We start from the raw sequence: 18,114 nt of genomic DNA, 5'->3' as shown, positions 1-18,114 counted from the left end.
GTACGTAATTTTTAGTCCGGATATTGGTTGAGCCACTTCCCTCTATCTTCATGCATGGAGGGAAAGATAACCTTTTAACCCTGCACAGCTTTGCATTGCCGGTTGACGAGATTTAGGCGGTGCAAATGCTACTTGTGTACACTGGAAAATTATTACCTCTTCGTCCCATGCCTTTACCGTTTAACATTACCTTTGATTAGACATCTGTTGTTCAGCCCGAAGGTACGCTGGGGTATACGCATGCTTACGTTATCTGTAGGGGCCTGGTACCAGCTGTCAGTTGACCTTTAGGGTCGGCTAGTCTAACAATGAGCAGGAATAAAAAGCCATTGTAGCGTTTTAAAACAAATGTGTTAAAGCTCTGTGTGTCCCGATTTCCCCCGTGGCTGCCTGTGTGTTGAGTGTACATTCTGTGGCGGCTCTTACCAAACAAGGAGAAGTAGGGCGGGGATGAATTCCTTTATCTGAAGAGGGAAGTGCGGAGAACATGTCTAAATGAGGCGCACAAGGGGAAGTACACTGCAATAGTGCAACTTGATGCGGTCTAGTCACTGCCTGGCACCATTGGTTCATAGACTTTCTAGATCCATGCTAAGGAGAAATTCCCTAATCAATCACGTTTCTCGGCATCACCTGGTCAGGCACTGGTTGTATTTTCAAGGTTGGATGAGCACAGCACAAACCTGGTAATAAGGGGGACACGTACTTTGGTTGCCACTCATAATAATTGGTTTTAAGCACTTTCATTACAGAGTATGGTACTGTGGTTGTTTTTTTGTATTTTATGAAGATATTTCAATAGCGCTAACTACCCCTGGGGGAGACTGAGGCTCTTACCTGCATGGAGAGCAAACTACACAATTTTAAGGGTGCTGTATTTGTTTGTGATAAGAGAAAAGTGTCTGCATTTATGATTTTGTCCCGTTGTACAAAACTTGTGCTAAAGGAAACATGCTTCAGTAGTGTTTTCCTTTTTCAGACAGATATCTCTGACAACAACGAGCCTCACATTTCTAATTGGGGGCCCAGCCCGGTAGGGTTGCAGTACCTTCCACAAATCACAAACGACTTGTTCTTGCTCCTAGCTCACTAAATGACTTTAAGGCATTAGCTAGGTAGATGCGAATGAATATGATGGACCCCTTAGGCAACAGCCTTCAAAGCAGCGGTCTTGTTTGAAGAAAAACGTACACACAGTGGACCTGAAAGCTAATACATCACGACCGTCCTCAAGGGCTTTGCGTTTACATTAGTGATGTATTTCAGGAGGTCGTTTCTCACCACTATGATATGAACCGAGTGATCTGAGACAGTTAAAACGTGTTAAAAACCACAGTTAAATATACACACATTTTATGCCCCTTGAAGCTCTGGGGGCTTAAATAAATGTAATCTCTCATCAGCGCACAGTCACGAGGCGGATGCAGAATCGATGTTGCTGATGGCGCACCTTAAACCAGCATGGACTGGTGGCCTACTCGGGGGTTGGGGGGCCGTGGTACATACAGGTAGTGTTGGTGATGCGATGCACCAATGTTATGAGATATTGGTATGCAATGATAATGAAGTGCCTGTTACACTCAGGCACAATGGCGAAGGCGGCTCGGCACTCTTACCCTACTCACTTACTTGCGAACTTGCAAGGTTTGAAAGCTGGCAACTTATGCCTCTGCCAACAGGCCGGAACTGTGGCGCGAGGCTTAGCTGTTTTGATAAATGAAAAGGGGTAGGGTACGACACCATTACACAGCCTTTTGCCGGTTAGAAAGTGCCCGGTGCAAGTTTAATGGTAAACAAAAGGGCATACCAGAGACCACTTAATCGAACAATACTGGCCCTAGTCCCCATCCTTATCAGACCGAAAAAGGCCGGTTTAATCTTCAGACAGAATTATAACTAGGGGAGTGACATTCAGGGGGGTAAGTGTAACATGGACATGGTCGTCCACCTCCCAGATTGATAACCGGATAAATACCCAGTGAATAGTCCTTAACAAGACTCCCGTAGCGTCATAGCCCCTTGCGTTATCCTTAGTACGAACACCACTTTAGGCCTAAAACTAATAACGGATAAATGCCGCAGTGTACAGTCCTTAACAAGACTCCCGTAGCGTGATAGGTCCATGTATACCCTTAGTACAAACACAACTTCGAAAATAAAATCGTGTTCAGTCTTCGAAGAGCGCCGGGTTGGCATTATAAATCGAACTGGTGGTAAATACAGTGGACAGCAGCTCTCTGAGCTCCTGGGTATGCGCGAGGAATTTTTTCGCGCAAACATAATATAATACTTATTCGTATTTAGTAACTGAATAGGGGAACAAAACTCGCGGTTCTAGGGACGACAAATGGCACGGCCGGGAATTCCAGTGTTAGGAGAGTCGTGTTTAATAATACAGCCCCTGTCTCACAATAAAAGCGTTACAAATAGATCCCCTGAGATGTGCGTGCACCGCGTGGCTTTGCTCGGCAGTGCTCCATGCATGCAAGGTGTACGCAGGACTGCATGCCATTTCGTATGTCGGTAGGCCCCTGTGCAATGTTGGTGGGTTGACCGGAACTATCGGGTCGCATTTTGTATGCTACTGGCAGGTAGTGACGATTGGGCGGGGCCAGCCCGAACCCGTGAGGTCATAGTTACCTGTTAAAGACATGTATCTCATTACTACCTGACGGATCCCGCTGTAATTTTAGTTGGGACATGGGGGGGTCATGACTCATAATGGTAATAAGTCCAACACAGTACTGTGTCCGGCTGAACGCGGGGGTGGTATTTCTCACACCGTACCTGGCGGGATCCTGAGGCTGGATGATAATATGGTGCCCCAATGTGGTTACTAGGCATGCGGGTGGTCAGTTTGTTTTGCCACATATCGAGCATGAGTGACGGGTGCACAAGGGTTACGATTTCGTCATGACTATGTCTGAATTTGCTGTTTTTCTCCTGTGCATTAGTGTGCCCTGTCGAGAGGGGAGAGTCACTGGAGAGCCTGGCGGCCAATGAGGCGCTGCTGAATGAGTATGCCTGTCGGGCGACACCACGCAGGGCAGAGGGCCCCAGGTGCAGCCAGGAGCCGGGAGGGTTTCGGTGAACCGACCCACTTGCAATGGGCCAAGTCGAGCTCAGTGAAGGGCCACTTGCGTCACATTGATGAAATTTGGTGAGTTGAGAGATCTCAAGGAAGGGCACGGAGCGCGGCCAAGAGCCTGGAATGTCTCGAGGGAGGCGGCTCAATGGGGGAATGGGCCGGGTTGTGCTCAGTGAAGGGCCGCCCGCGGCACATTCCACACCTAATGGTTTACGGTGAGGTGATGTATCATAAAGAGGGAGTACAGTTAGCACACACTGCTACGGATACTGGGATTAGAGACTGTAGGTCTTTCATGGAGCGCTGGTGGGGAAGGTGACGGACCTGTGGGCCCTGGTCACCTTTGTGGCGGTAGAAAGACCTTGTAACAGTAAAATTGACCGACGGAATGGACGGAAGTCCGCCTTGCGTACTCCCTAGGTCAGCACTGAGGGGGGGAGACGGTAAGCTCCCCGGTGGAAAATATGACCCCGGCTGGGGAGGCTGGGGCGACAGGTTACGAGCCTCCTGGGTCCCTGGGCAGCCTGGTGGTCGGAGGGCGGGCCCCTGGTGAGAACGGACAAGGATCAGAGGTTTGGGGCCCAATCCTCATGGGCGCAGGTGCGTGGATGCACCTGCGTGGATGCTCGGCAGGGAAGATGCGAGCTGGATGGCCCCTTAGTGCTGGAGGATGAGAATCTTGCTGAAGAAGAGAGAAAAAGACAAGAATAAAATTATGTTGATAAATAATAAAATTATGTTGATATAACTGTGAATAATGAATTTGAAATGCATCGTCATGTTTATGAAGTGTCAAAGAATAAACATGGCCGTTTTACACCCAGGCAAATCTCTGTTGATGATTTAATGGGGGTCTCAGGTGGCGGGTGGGAGCGGGGAGCATGCTGGGGGATCCGGGTCCTATGACAAGCGCAAGCCTAAACGAGCGCGCACTTAGGACCCGGCCCCCCGGCCCCCGCTCCTACCTCGGCTAGAGTTCCTGGCGGCTGGTCCACCCAATGGGGTGGCCGGCCGCGTAAGCCCTTCCGGTGCATCCTGTGACGCGTTTCCGGTGGGACAGAGGGCGGGGACAGGGGACCTATTTAGGGCCCGGGGGCAGTGACCTCTGTCTCTTAGCCCTCTGTTCCACCGGACCGGTTGCTGGTCGCGGAGGCGTCCTCTCCCGCTTCCCGCCTTTTCTAATTTAACTCCCACCCACCCGTCCCTTCAGCTCAGTAGTTAGAGGGCGTGTTACGGTAGAAAGACCTTGTAACAGTAAAATTGACCGACGGAATGGACGGAAGTCCGCCTTGCGTACTCCCTAGGTCAGCACTGAGGGGGGGAGACGGTAAGCTCCCCGGTGGAAAATATGACCCCGGCTGGGGAGGCTAGGGCGACAGGTTACGAGCCTCCTGGGTCCCTGGGCAGCCTGGTGGTCGGAGGGCGGGCCCCTGGTGAGAACGGACAAGGATCAGAGGTTTGGGGCCCAATCCTCATGGGCGCAGGTGCGTGGATGCACCTGCGTGGATGCTCGGCAGGGAAGATGCGAGCTGGATGGCCCCTTAGTGCTGGAGGATGAGAATCTTGCTGAAGAAGAGAGAAAAAGACAAGAATAAAATTATGTTGATAAATAATAAAATTATGTTGATATAACTGTGAATAATGAATTTGAAATGCATCGTCATGTTTATGAAGTGTCAAAGAATAAACATGGCCGTTTTACACCCAGGCAAATCTCTGTTGATGATTTAATGGGGGTCTCAGGTGGCGGGTGGGAGCGGGGAGCATGCTGGGGGATCCGGGTCCTAAGGAATTTATGAGGTAGAATGAGGGTGAATGTGCACAAGGGCCACAAAACCAAAGAGGGCTTCAGAGGTGTGAAGGGGGTCAGCAACAGAAGCGACCTCCTCAAATGAGCCACAAAAAGTAAGCTGATATTATGGCCACCTTGAACTCTGTAGTTTTTAACAAACGCCAAAGGAAATTTCCTTTTTATGAATGCATTCCGAGGACTAAAAACCTGTGAATGCTTTTACGCTGTTTGCCCCAACCGGATTTCTACCCAAACGTGCTCTGAAGCAGCCTATTAGGAAGTATGAAGGACATTACGAACAAGCAGTGACAAAGACATTAGTAGGGATTTTTATTTAGTGGAAAAGGTTTCCATCGCCTTCACTAACACACAGAACAATTCCAGCAAGCGCAGTGTCCCTTTACGACCTAACCAGTGTGCTACATATTTTGGAGGGTTAACCAGGTGCTACTGACAAGGCAAGAAAGGCAGATTATAAGGAAAGTTTGTGTGCACTGCCTGATATTATGGCTATTTTGGTCTGTGAGATGTCAAAATCGAATGCTATTAGAAGAATGAAAAGAAAGAGAGAGAAAGAGGGAATCTGTGTTTTTTAGCTTGAGCTGTGGGCTGAAAGTTGACAACCGGGATGAAAAGAACTCCTGCCATTTTTCCAATGAGTGTGGAAAGCAGTGTAGATTTTCCCAGGGTACACTCAACAGTTTTTAGGTACCTTGAGATCTTCTCCCTGCTATTCCGGGAGAGGACCCCTAAGCACTACCTCTCCTGCTTAGTGTGAGAAGTTCTTCATGAGCCTAGAAGATGAAAGATAGGCAGAACGGGGACGAACGGTATCCCTTGCGGAATCAAAAAATTCTCAGGGACTGAGTAGTACCGACTAGACCTAGTAATGCAGTGATTTATCGTCAGTGGTCGCTGCCTTTGTTTACAATGCAACCTATAGAACAGTAGAAGGTACATTCTGCTGATCCATTGTAATGCTGGTATGAGGGTGAAGTATGTGGAAATTCAGTTTCCTCTTTGAAGCAAGGCTCAGAGACCTCAATGGATTCTGTGGTTGGCCATGATGCTGTTGGAATGGCAGGTGCCACACCTCACTATAAATATATGCACTTCTTATGTAGGTAACTCATGCAGGAAGGACAGAACGAGAAGGAGGAGTGAGGGATAATGGAAGAGAGGGAGAAAGAGTCTTCTAGTAATTTGACTATCTACGCACTCAACATGGTTTAGCATGGTATAGCACTTTATTAGGCACTACATATACAACTGATGTATTTATTAGGTGATTGAAAAGTGTTTCATGCATAAAAATGGATGCAAAAGATTTACAAAGTATAGAAACGTGTCACCATATACACTAACTCAGAAGGAGATTGGGTGACATTTTGTAGCATTTCAATAGAGGATGGAATATATTTTTTCACAAAGATATTCATTTGTGAACCAGACCTAGTATTTACTAAAGATGTTTTGCAGATAGTTTATGTTAATGATAAAAAAGTGAATATTGGTCATCCAATATAGACTCTTACCACTATTTCTGTCAAAATACTTATTTACATAACAAAGATGGTTCATTGATGGGACAGCTTCCCATTTGCAATACAGTTACCATTGGGGGAGTGTGGAATTGGCATAATTTGCTTTTGTGTAATTATGCAAAACTTGAAGAAAATTACAAGAAATGCAAATCTATCATGTAGTGCTATGTTTTAGTGCAAAATGTGGTCCCCATCAATTTTTGACTCAAGGATGCATTTCATGCTAAATACATAGCATGACAAACACAACTATCACTGATAATGGCCCTCACGTTCTGGTTATTCATATTGTTTCTCGGCTATCATTTTGCCACAAATGGGTGCATATTTATGTGATGAGACGTAATGACATAATTTGGGAAATTTTGATTTAGAAGAGTAACACGAAATTCCACTGGGGGATTTTGCCTGCACCTATTCATCACCCCAATACAGTTGTGGTACAAACTTTTGATGCATCTCTTTTTGAATCGCAAATATGACGGGGGGCTCTTCATGCGTCCCCCCAGTCATGATTTGCAAAAAATACTTTTCTGATTCATAAAGGTTTTTTTTTACATTTTAAAAAGCGATTTGGGGTTGTAAACCCTTTGATTTTTCAAATCCCAGGGGTTGCAACTTTCTGAGGGGTTTGTTCACATTTGGCCCTCCAAGTTGGGATGGTAATTGACAAAAGGGAAACTGCCCCAGTTAGAGTGATTCGTCTTTGGTAATTGTATCGGAGGCCACATTTGAGGCAGACAGTGGTCAAGAGGAACACCGCCTTCTTCGCCCTTTAACCACCTTCCACAATGTCTCCTACAAAGGGAAATACATTTTTTTAATGTCCTGGGTTGCTTTTCAAAAAATGTTTCACATTTGGGATAATGACTGTAGGGAAAGAAGTATTTCTGTGCCTAGCAGGCCTCCATCTCTGCATTGACAGCACAGTCAGAGAGAGTCACAAATTGTGACCTGCCTAATTAATGTTCATGAGCATGTCATATTACGACCTTCTGCAAATAGACAATTTGCTGTTTGACCTATTTCTTCACAGGTTCAACGATAAATTGTATTCCAATCTGAACATCAGTCAGTGGACACATTGCACATCACGGTCTTGATAATGGAGATGGTAGATCTGGCCCGAGGTCGCAATTACATGCTCTTCCCCAAAAGAGATTCTGATTCCCGAGGTGAGGCACACTCCTCTCACATGCTTCATGCCCAAGTGTGAAGAAGAGCCCTGCAGATACTCCACCGGTAGGCAATTGCCAACACCCTAATTCTATTCACCACTGATGCAGCCCACATGTCTCTCAATGGGACAGCCACTCCCTGTGGCGACAGTTAATGGGAACCTCCTACTCCACAACCCACTACAACACAAAGCACCAACCCCTTCTCCAATTGTGTAAGAGTTGCTCAAATAAACGACAAAGCGCGGCCTATCTGAGTCCAAGCAGAAAATACAATTTATCAACATTACCAATGTACCTTAATGATGGTGCGCCCTTTCACATGTCCTACAAGGTCAAGTGGGCACCTATAGCACATGAACTGATGGAAGGGTTAGCCTAATTTGTGTGACGTGTGTTTCCCTGGAAGGATTACATGCCAGGGGGTGGGGGTGGGGGGAGAGGGGTAAGATAAAGTATGCAAGCTGATATTCAAGTGATAAACTACAGTTTCCAAGGCATGTATCCCTTGAGCAGGGCACTCGGATATGCAAGGCAGGACTTCCACCACACGCCCTAGTGTAGGCACAAAGCATCATTCTGAAAATGAGCATGGGATCTACACCGGGGGCAGAAAACATCGCCAAAGGATACAAAAAAAGCCTGTACCTCCAAATACGAAAGATGTGCCCCAGCGAGGCAGTTACCCCCATGAGGAGTCAATGGAAGCTCTGCTGTTAAAGAGTATTCAGGGTGAAGGGCAGCAACCAATATAGGAATGCGGGTGGTCTCTTGGAGTTCAGAACCCCCAGGTGTGAAGGTGAACAGCCCTCTCCCCTTTCTGGATCGATCAGATGTGAACTGAAGGGTTGGTAATCACAAAAACTCCATATAAGAGCTGGGAGTAACTCTTAGTAGCCGACTAAGGCAAACCTCACACACTCCATTTCTCAGTCATCTTTTGCCCCTCGCCCTGTGGAGCCTGTGAACAGGATAAGAGCACCACTCGGATTACTCATGCATTACACCAAAACACTTCCCATACAGCCCTCATTGGAAGTACAATATCCTTCCACCCAATCAATTTCCTGTTGTAGCCTTCTACCCAGCTGATAATACTCTCCAGTGCCTCGAAATGGATGGTAAAGCGCTATACAAATGCAGTGACAGTAAACCAGTGTTGGACAGCCGCATCCTAAGGCTTCGGATGGTCATCTTTACAATATACATTCACTGTATTCAGTGGACGTTTCTCTTGTCCTCCCTCTTTGCATGTTATGTGCCTACTTTGCCGCCTCATAATATTGTATGCGTCTTTCTCGCCCTCTTCCTTCATGACATTCTGTATCATTCCTATTATGCCCTTCCCCGAAATCAGATAACTAAAAAGTGGGGCACCTTTCAAAAGTTGAAAATCAAGGGAGTTTTAAACGTGTAAAGAAATTATCTATTGGTGTTTTGCATAGTGTGGAAGAGTGCACGCATTTCTACTTGCTGTAGGCAATGTTTGTGGTAATATCCTGAGAATCATCACTTGAAAAGAAACCCTCCAGACCATAAAATTGGATGTCAGTAAGCCAGAAAACCGTCCACACACTGGCCTGTCAGACCAGCCCCTTTGGCATGGCGTATTTCCCTACATACCAGCCCGACCCTGCATCCCTTGCAGCCTTTCGTTGATATACTGCCCCCCTCTCCGCATTAATCTCCTTGTCCCTCGCGCCCCCTCTTCGTGACATAATATATGTCCCTCGCGCCCTCCGACCCCAATACGTCAGGTGCGCCTCCCCTCCCGTCCTCGCGCCCCACTTCCTGTGTTTGGGCGGCCTGCGCGCGTCTCCTGGATACAGGCCGCGGCTCGCGCTCGCCGCGGCCCCGGCCCTCTCTGTACACACCGGTTGCCTGGTGTAAATCTAGCCGCCAGATCTCCGTGGCAGGAGATTGGACAGGATAGGAACGCCCTGGCTGCTGCCGGCCGCGGTCAGGCCCGAAAACCCTCACGTAAACATTGCAAACTTCATTCAATTCCCGCGCTCGCTGCAGAGGCTTCCCCGTGAGAAGGAACTCAAGCCCACAGCAAACACACGGTGAGTTTATAGCAACCGACCGGCCCCGGGCGCGCGAAACACCTCAGCGGCCCCGACTGCTGGCAGAGAGAGGGCGAGGGGCACAGTCTGGAGAGATAAAGTTCTTCAGGACCGAGGTGTGAGGGAGATGGGAGGGAAGGAGGCTGGGGCGATAAGCACTGAGAGATGGAGCAATAAGGGCCAGTCTGGAATAGCCTGGTGGGACTTGGAAATGAGAAAGAGCGGGGCATGAAACAGACTATGTAATGCAATTTCCTTCAATTTTTTTACAGTGTGTATGTAAAGTGCTCTGATACCTACGGGTCAAGTTAGCGCCATATAAAACTTTTAAAATAAATAAATAGAGGTGCATCGAGCAGTGAAGGAGATGAGGTAGGCGGTAATTAAGGAGAAAGGTATTTGGAGAAAGGGGTATACCCCAGAGGTTGCCAAGAGGATGTCTGAGATCTTAAATTACCCTGCTGTTAGCGTGAGTACAATATCCTGTTAATTCTTTGGATTATGGCTCATGCACTTATAATGGAATCACAAAACAGGACTACAAGTACCAGAATGCCAAGCGAAAACCTTAGCTGGACGAGCTGCCTACTCGTGGACCTGTGAAACTATGGAGCTCGGGAATGTAGATAATAACATAGTGTAAAGCTCGGCGGTTAAAGGAGAGCTGTTTATGTAAATGGAAAGGTGGTAATAATAGTCGAGATAGCCGGGTACCCCAAAAATGGTGACCTACCAGTACGTGATGTGCGCTGTACTATATTCCGGGGAGGGTGGCTATACAGGAGTGTAGGGACAAGTCATATGTCTTAATAAGGGAAGCAGGCCCGGTTCTAGCGGGTGGGCCGGGTGGGCCCGGCCCACCCAACGATGTGCCTGGCCCACCCAAACAGGAGCCTTGGCCCTCGCAGTGAGGGCTTGAAGGCAGGCGCAACGCGCAGGTCGTGTGTGACAGCTTCCCGGGCGCACACACACACACAGTTTAAGATTATCGCAGCCGCACCAAAGTACTTAACAGGTCTTTAAAAGACCATTAACATGTTAATTAGGCTTTGTTTACTTTTTTCACCCCTTCATCTCTGCATGGTGAAAGGGGACAAATCCTTTCTTTGACAACGGTAACCTTTGGTAACCTTTGCCTACTGTCCTGCTGCGTTGATATTTCTTTTTCTATGCAGCGCAGCGGAAAGTGGTCTGTTTATTCCTAGTCACCCCCTGACCCCTGCAGCTGCTTATCACATAAGGCTGTGACACAAAATATGACTAATGGAGTAGGTAAGAGAATGTGTTACAAAAAAAAATTATTTTTAAAATCTGCACAGGCCCAGCAGGACGCCTACTTCGTATGTGCTTCATTTAAACAGTTTTTATCATTTCATCATAGCCGATGCTGGTCAACAATAAAACAATACAAAATGGCAATATCCAGATAAAGTTGGTGATTAATGATCCTGCTTTAAAGCAATCGTTTGTCTGTTAGTATTTTTTAGATGCAGACGCACTGTATTTTATGTGGATAGCTCAGTGGGTTACTGCCTTTGTCACAGAGATCCTTGTGTTACTTCAGAAGTTACAATCCTAACAAAAGGCAGTGAACAACGAACTGCCACCAAAGAGCTGCAAACAAACATGAATGGTATAATTAGAACTTCGCTTTTTTTGTTTTGTGATATAGTTAGAACTTCCCTAGTCTTTTCATTATTCTAATGTTGCTAAAATGAGTATGTTTGGGCAGATATACATTTTTATCAGTAAAGCTGACCCCCATGGAATACTCTTTAAATCCTAAGGTTGTGTTTCCCCAGACCAAACCCTCTTAAAATATACTACACCAGAATGAATGACCTATGATTCCTACACCTTGTAATCCTCATTGGCTTATGTGACATTCCCTGTAGACTGATTTACATACTTGCATGATTCATTGTCTCTGTAAGTGTGTGCGTGGTGTAAAGTACTGACACACACTACATTGATATGAGCAGCGTTATACAACAAATTAAATGCATATGAGAGAGGGGATACGTAAACATGAGGGGCGCTGGTGGAGGGTGCCAGTGAGGGAATCCGAGGAGGAGGTAGTGGGAGGGGCTATGGAGCGATGAGGGGCACTGTTGGAGGATGACAGTGAGGGAATCCGAGGAAGAGGTCATGGGGTGGAGGGGGAAGCTAGGGAGAGATGAGGGGCACTGGTAGAGGGTGGTAGTGAGGGAGTCTAAGGAGGAGGTCATGAGGGGGATGGGCTACAGAGAGATGAGGGGCGCTGGTGGAGGGTGGCAGTGAGGGAATCCGAAGAGGAGGTCATGGGGTGGAGGAAACTAGGGAGAGATGAGGGGCACCGGTGGATGGTGGTATTGAGGGAGTCTGATGAGGAGGTCATGAGGGGGAGGGGCTACAGAGAGACGAGGGGCACTGGGGGAGGGTGGCAGTGAGGGAATCCGAGGAGGAGGTCATAAAGGGGAGGGGCTATGGGGAGATGAGGGGCACTTGTGGCGTGTGGCAGTGAGGGGATCCGAGGAAGAGGTCAATAGGGGGGCATGGACGGATGAGGTACACTGTTGGAAGGTGGTAGTAAAGGTATTTATGGAGAAAGAGGTTTTTGGTGCAGCTCCAAAAAAGACTTTTGCATCAGCGCTGAAGCCGGCCCTGTCATGGCCTTTCTGTTTTTGTTTATTTAATTAGCAGTCGGGCCATAAGGGCCACTGTGGAACATACTTTAAAGTGCGTGCTAATTATATTTATTGCTCTATTCAATGTTTTAAGTATGAAGGTGATTTTACTAATGTTTTTACCGGGAGATGGTGCCTGACATGCGGCGGGGCCCAAGGTCATCTTTGAGATAAGGTGCACTGGAGAGGAATAGTGGCTAATCAAGCTTGTAAGGGAGTGCGTTGAAGAGTCCGTAGTCAGGTGGAGGTAGTAATGAAGAGGGATTCTCCCTGAAGGCTCACACAGAGGCAGCCGGAGAAGTGTCACTTGCCTGATACTCCCACCTCAGAAACCTCCTCTTCCCATCAAAGGAACATTACATAGAAAAAACACTTTTTGTGAATGATAACATTAAAAAGAGATTTGGAAAAAAGTGAGTTTTACTGGGCCTTGTAAGACTAAGAAGAGGTAAAGGAGGGCCCTGAAGCAGGCCTGCCTAGACATATATGCGACAAATCGAGCCCGCAGTGGCCCACCCAAATGCGTCCTTGGCCCACCCAATTAAAAATTCCTGGAGCCGGGCCTGAAGGGAAGAGAGAAAGAGCGTGTGAGGGAATTTCAGATTCTCCCGCAGATGTGCTGCTGTAACTTACAACGTGACTGAATGAAAGCACCGCTGAACTAAAGGGGACAGTGAGGGGACGCTGTGAGCTGGAGACAGGCGAGTAAAAGCCTCTTTTGCAACTCTCACAAAGGTGTGTGGTGGGGGAGCCGGCTGCTGCTGCAGTCACCAGTGAAGGCGAGGAAGTCCAGGAGAGTCAGTACTCCGTGCTTTAAATGGGCAAATACTGTCCGGAAGTGACTACAGGAACTTTTTTATTTGGAAATGGAGAGTACCAGCACTTCTCTATGTAATCCTTTTAATTGTAAAGTACCAGCACTTCTCAGAAACAAACATTTACTCTGGTACAGAGTCCCTGCACTTCTATTTTTTCGATTTCAAACACCGGACTGCTAAATAAAGCCAGTGGTGTGTCAGATCCGTCATTATAACCCCCAAAGAGGTAAATTTAGGGGAAAGAGACAATGCTGCAACTCTTGGAGGGTAAAGTGAAACGCGCTGCTGTACCCCAGGAGAAAGGATGTGATGTAACAAAAAAGGCGTGGGTGAAAGACACACCTGTAACCACATACAAGGGTTTGATGTCATTACTCACTGAGCAGTGACCAATCTCTTACTCTGAGCGGCAACGCTTGGTTAGCTTCCTGGTCACTATTGGTTTCTCTTCTTATCGCAGTTATGTGACACGCTTGGCCCGGGTCCACCCTGACAGTAAGTAAACATGAGCTTTGGTAAAGAGTACCTGACGGAATTTGCTGCTTCTGGGTGCCGGATGGCAACTGATAAACAACTGCAGCATTACTGATTATTAATCACTTCTAATGTGGAAGTTTATAATGTTCAAATTCGAAGCACGGCGAAACTTATTGTCCCCAGCCATGAACTTTTCAAAGATGGACACGCAGATGGTAAGGGTGTGAAAAGAGAACGAGTGTATCCCCCACGACATCAAATATTGTCGTTTGAAAACGAAAACAAATTGCTTTGCAGATAGAAGAGCCAGGAATTAATTCAGTGACAACTCCTCAAGCCTTATGACAGACTGTCTCTGTTCCTACTCCCTCTTCCATGAGAAAAACATGGACTTTAATTGAAAAGGGGAATGAATCGAAAACGTGTAAATGGCAGCATTTGAAGGACATACTCACCCACTCCCCACCAACCCATGATACAATGCACCAACCCCTGCTCCACAGTACTTTGCACAGCCAGCTTCTCTCCCAGAGAAGGACAGGGGATGTGACGTTCCCAAAGGGCACCACGACTTTCCGGTAACGTCCTGGGTGTTCTTCATCTTATAGTATTCTCTGCTCTCCAGGCCCTTAAACAACATTGGGCGCAATTAGTGTCCAGCAGAGGTTCCTAATATTTATTCCTACAGTATCACCATGGAAGAACCATAACTCCCCTGCAGGACACTCAGCGATGGCCCATTCCAACATTGTGACTCTTCCCACCCCCCACCACCAAGATGGTCCTTACTCTTTCTGTTGCATCTTCAGGGATAGATCATTCATTGTATGTAGAAATAGAGATATAACAATCCCCCCCATGTGCCCTCTTCATGAATGGAACCTCCCTTCTGGCCATTTCTGTGGCACAATATTCCTTCTAAATGTCCTCCTGTTGAGAGGGATAGTCTCACAACGTGCCCTTCTCATGGATTGCAAAAGACACACAGATTATGGACAGAATGCAGAGCAAATTACATTCACCCCCAGTCAAGAGCTCTGGGTTAAATCCATTGTTCTTTTGCTCACTACGCCACCCCAGTTCAGACCAAGCTGTATGTAAATCAGTCTGGACCCTGTTCCTCATGGGAACAGTCCAGCTCAAACTGACAAGACAGGTTCTCCCTGGACTGGAAACAATCATCCTGGGACTTGTTTTAAGGCATCACCCCATATGAGCCAGCCTAGCTTGAACCCAGTGGATTAGGCCCAGAACTCTATACTGGGCTGAATGTTTGCTATTGTTCAACATTCTGTCCATCAATAATTCTTTTTGCATTTGTCAACCCGAGTGGGACGGGTATGCCCAAACATGGGTCCCGTGCTCTCCATGCCATTGGAGTCAAGCTAGCCTGTTTGATGAGGGCTGTTACCCAGAAACCGGTCCCAGGATGCTTGTTTCCAGTCCAGAAAGGACCTGGCCTGGCAGTTCGGGCTGGACTGTTCCCATGAGGAACAGGGTGAAGACTGTTTTGCATATGGCTGGGTTCAAGCTGTAATGACACAGGGAGCAAAAAATGATGGATTAAGGACCAGATCTCTGTACTGGGGTGAATGTTTGACATTGTTCAACATTCTGTCCATCAGTTGTACTTTTTGCACTTCTCATTGCTGGAACATCATTTCTGGGTTCTCCTCATTAGAGGTATATTCACTCTATGCATCCCCAGCCTGCTATCGAACTGAGAAACGTGGCAACTATTAGGAGGACCCTGTCTACGTGTTTAAATCGGATTCTACTTTGAGGATTTCACTGATAGAAAGTGTAAATTCATCACAAACTCTTTGTAGCGCGTAGGCTAGCATACAGCCAACGTTTGCATTGTAAAATTATAACAACTCCTTCACACTTCTGTCATTCCTAAGTATGCATTACTATTAGCCGCTTTTGTGTTATTCAATGGCTAGCCAAAGCATGCACTGCTATGGAGACAGGGAAGACGAGGCAAACAATCTGTGCAAAGACAAATTCAGCCCTGGACATCTCAAGCTACAGGATTCCACATACTACACCCATTTTTCTAGGATTTTTAGTGATCGAAGACAGATGCTGGCTGGTCCTTACAACACAAAGGGTTCCATTGAATGCAGAGTTACATTATTTATAATTCCTGGCAGTGTAGAGTGACCAGTAGATGAACAGACAGAGGTTATACCAAACATAAGTAACGATCACAGATACTGGTCGCACAAAACGAGCTAACACTGTTTAATGCGGACTGTAAGGATGTTAAAGATACTGAGACAGAGATCATGTTCTCCAGAGGGAGGAGCATGGATGTAAGACTTTCCTATCCCCATGACTAGGAATGAAACTTGTGAGATATGGTAGGGATTCTACTGTAACTCAAATACCATACACACAAATCTGCCCTCCTTGGGCTCTATGAAGCCTTATGTGGGAAGCACAACTAACTCAAGTAGAAGAATGGTGCATGTGTGACTCTCTGAAAGCCGCCCACTTGTATCCTGGACTTCAGCACTTGGCTGAAGGACACACATTGTAAGTGTGAGTATCCAACTTGCAAGCTATATATTTTTGTGGGCCTGTGAGGGGAGCTTGTAGGTCACAGAATGTGTGCGACATTCTCTAATAACTCTCTATGGGAGACTTTTAGCGTGTGGACCTGTTGGAGAGTAACACAGGAAGCGGTCTGTTTGAGATTCTGACAGCTGCACGCAAGGTATGCAGTGCCTTCATGGACTAGGGCAGCTGTCCTTGAGCCAGAGACTATGTGCGTGGCTCTGACAGCTGCCCTTGAGGTAGACAGTGTGTAGGAAGATCAGAAAACTGCCTTTGAGACAGAGATTGCGTGTGCAGCTCTGACAGCTGCTCTTGAGACAGAGAAGGTGTGCGCGGCTCTGACAGCTGCCCTTGAGACAAAGATTGTGTGTGCAGCTCTGACAGCTGCCCTTGAGACAGGGATTGTGTGTGCAGCTCGTACAGCTGCCCTTGTGACAGGGATTGTGTGCGTGGCTCTGACAGCTGCTCTTGAGACAAAGATTGTGTGCGCGGCTCTGACAGCTGCCCTTGAGACAGGGATTGTGTGGGCAGCCCTGACAGCTGCCCTTGAAACAGGGTTGTGTGTGCGGCTCTGACAGCTGCCCTTGAGACACAGATTGAGTGCGCTGCTCTGACAGCTGCCCTTGAGACAAAGATTGTGTGCGCAGCTCTGACAGCTGCCCTTGAGACAAAAATTGTGTGCACAGCTCTGATAGCTGCCCTTGAGACAAAGATTGTGTGTGCAGCTCTGACAGCCGCCCTTGAGGTAGAGAGTGTGTAGGAAGATCAGAAAACTGCCTTTGAGACAGAGATTGTGTGTGCAGCTCTGACAGCTGCCCTTGAGACAGATTGTGTGCGCGGCTCCGACAGCTGCCCTTGAGGCGGAGATTGTGTGCGCGGCTCTGACAGCTGCCCTTGAGACAGAGATTGTGTGCGCGGCTCTGACAGCTGCCCTTGAGAAAGAGATTGTGTGTGCGGCTCTGACAGCTGCCCTTGAGACAAAGATTGTGTGTGCGGCTCTGACAGCTGCCCTTGAGACAGAGATTGAGTGCGCGGCTCTGACAGCTGCCCTTGAGACAGAGATTATGTGTTTGGCTGAGACAGCTGCCCTTGAGAAAGAGATTGTGTGCCCGGCTCTGACAGCTGCCCCTGAGACAAAGATTGTGTGCGCGGCTCTGACAGCTGCCCTTGAGACAAAGATTGTGTGCGCGGCTCTGACAGCTGCCCTTGAGACAAAGATTGTGTGCGCGGCTCTGACAGCTGCCCTTGAGACAGAGATTGTGTGTGCAGCTCTGACAGCCGACCTTGAGACAGAGATTGTGTGCGCAGCTCTGACAGCCGCCCTTGAGACAGAGATTGTGTGCGCAGCTCTGACAGCTGCCCTTGAGAAAGAGATTGTGTGCGCGGCTCTGACAGCTGCCCCTGAGACAAAGATTGTGTGCGTGGCTCTGACAGCTGCCCTTGAGACAAAGATTGTGTGCGCGGCTCCGACAGCTGCCCTTGAGACAAAGATTGTGTGCGCAGCTCTGACAGCCGCCCTTAAAACAGAGATTGTGTGCGCAGCTCTGACAGCTGTCCTTGAGGTAGAGAGTGTGTAGGAAGATCAGAAAACTGCCCTTGAGACAGATTGTGTGGGCAGCCCTGACAGCTGCCCTTGAAACAGGGTTGTGTGTGCGGCTCTGACAGCTGCCCTTGAGACACAGATTGTGTGCGCGGCTGACAGCTGCCCTTGAGACAAAGATTGTGTGCGCAGCTCTGACAGCTGCCCTTGAGACAAAAATTGTGTGCACAGCTCTGACAGCTGCCCTTGAGACAAAGATTGTGTGTGCAGCTCTGACAGCCGCCCTTGAGGTAGAGAGTGTGTAGGAAGATCAGAAAACTGCCTTTGAGACAGAGATTGTGTGTGCAGCTCTGACAGCTGCCCTTGAGACAGATTGTGTGCGC

General features: G+C 47.7%; 2 protein-coding genes across 3 annotated transcripts in view; one reads left to right on the top strand and one right to left on the bottom strand.

Moving 5' to 3' along the window:
• The window catches only part of WDFY4 (WDFY family member 4), a 1,018,342-nt gene that overhangs the window by 166,667 nt on the left and 833,561 nt on the right, over positions 1 to 18,114 (bottom strand). The gene's annotated exons all lie outside the window — the stretch shown is intronic.
• The window catches only part of LOC144754647 (leucine-rich repeat-containing protein 18-like), a 30,016-nt gene continuing 21,458 nt past the window's right edge, over positions 9,557 to 18,114 (top strand). Inside the window, exon 1 of the mRNA XM_078642706.1 lies at positions 9,557 to 9,668. The gene's annotated coding sequence lies outside the window, so the exon portion shown is untranslated. The remainder of the gene's footprint in view (positions 9,669 to 18,114) is intronic.

Source organism: Lissotriton helveticus, chromosome 5_1 (genome assembly GCF_964261635.1).
Source record: "Lissotriton helveticus chromosome 5_1, aLisHel1.1, whole genome shotgun sequence".
Taxonomy (NCBI): domain Eukaryota; kingdom Metazoa; phylum Chordata; class Amphibia; order Caudata; family Salamandridae; genus Lissotriton; species Lissotriton helveticus.
The sequence above is the reverse complement of the archived record's forward strand: the minus strand, read 5'-3'. Positions and strand labels throughout refer to the sequence as shown.